Raw genomic sequence first — 1,707 nt, forward strand, 5'->3', positions numbered from 1 at the left:
GTATAAAATACTTGTGTACTCTCCTTTCCCTTTCCTCTTTACTTTATACTTGTTTATTTTTCTGCAATATTATCCGCTGCACATTAACTCTTACATTTTGCAGAAAAAGTTATAATAATTTTAAGTCAACTAATTCACCCTCCTCTTAGTTGTAATCTTGTTCTTACAATTGGCACCAGAGCTATATTTGAGTAAGATACTCTCAAATTCGATCCTACATCAAGATGGCCTCAAGATTCCAACATCAACCGCCCTCCAAGCTTTGTTGGAGAATGCTATGATTTCTAGAAAATCAGAATGAGGATCTTCATTGAGTCTCAAGACTTAGATATATGGAATGCAATTGAAGAAGGACCATACATACCCTTCACTGTTATCAACATTATAAGGGAAATAAAGCCAAAATCTTTATGGAATGATGAAGACAAGAAGAAAGTGCAATACGACCTTAAAGCCAAAAACATTCTTGTGTCGGCTCCAAAAGAAAAAGAATTTCTTAGAGTGTCAAGTTGCAAAACACCGAAAGAAATTTGGGACACTCTAGAAAGGATACATGGAGCCAAAGAAATACAAAGGTCTGCAACAAAAAGTGAAGCATCAACATCAAATCAAAAATCTACATGCTCAATATGCAGAAAACCAGATCATCTAAAATGTGCTTGTCCAGCCCTACAAAAGCATCATACTTTCAAAAGAAAGAAGGACAAGAAGCGTAGAAGAACAAATGTTATATCAGAAGATAAAGATGATGGTTCAAATGCAGAAGTCAGAATTAAGGAGCAATCACATATTTCATTGATGGCTTCACACAATTCAAATGACGAATATGAGGTTAGTAACTTTGAACCAAATTATATTTTTTCATATGATGAGTTAGTTTAACGATTTCCATCAAGAATATGTTAAGCTTTCCAAAATTTTCTTGAAACAGAAAAATGAAATTTTTATTTTGGAAAGTCGTAACAAAGTTCTAAAGAAAGATATTGAAAACCCCACTTCTTCCTCATGTCAAAAATGTGTTGCTCTTGAAACTAAAATTTCCACATTAAGTCTTGAACTTAATAAACTCAACAAGAGCAGTCACAATTTAGACAAGATCATAAAATTCCAAAGACATTCAACAGACCATAGAGGTCTTGGCTATGCAAATAGTCGTGTGGCTAAAAATGAGAATGTCTTAGGAAAAACAATCGTGGGAAGCACTATAAAGTTTTATAAAGATAGTGTCCATATTAATCCTACTTTTAAAATAAAATATTGGACACTTAAACATCTACCCACTTGTTCTTACTGTGATAAAATTGGTCACACACCTAACACATGTCATATTAGAAAATATGGTGTGTCATCTGGCCAATACAAATGGAGAGAAAAAGGTGCTAACCCCACAGAACCCAAATCACATTGGGTACCTATAAAATCCTTTTGAACTTGTTTTGTAGGAAAATTTGAGAGCCGCCTGTAATTTATGGTACTTGGATAACGGCTGCTCAAAACACATGATGGGCGGTAAAAGTAATTTCTCTGTCCTTAGTCCAAGGGACAAAGGATATGTCACATATGGTGACAACAACAAGGGAAGAATTCTTGGAGTTGGTAGAACTGGAAAGCCACCATCAACAACTATAGAAGGTGTACTATATGTTGAAGGACTTAAACATAACCATCTAAGCATAAGTCAATTATGCGACAAAGGATTTCATGTGG

At 34.5% G+C, this 1,707-nt stretch overlaps 1 long non-coding RNA gene across 1 annotated transcript in view; it reads left to right on the forward strand.

The window, feature by feature from the left end:
• LOC109335793 overlaps positions 1-1,707 on the forward strand; it is a 20,254-nt gene that overhangs the window by 6,125 nt on the left and 12,422 nt on the right. The gene's annotated exons all lie outside the window — the stretch shown is intronic.

The sequence above is a fragment of the Lupinus angustifolius genome, chromosome LG20 (genome assembly GCF_001865875.1).
Source record: "Lupinus angustifolius cultivar Tanjil chromosome LG20, LupAngTanjil_v1.0, whole genome shotgun sequence".
Lineage (NCBI taxonomy): Eukaryota > Viridiplantae > Streptophyta > Magnoliopsida > Fabales > Fabaceae > Lupinus > Lupinus angustifolius.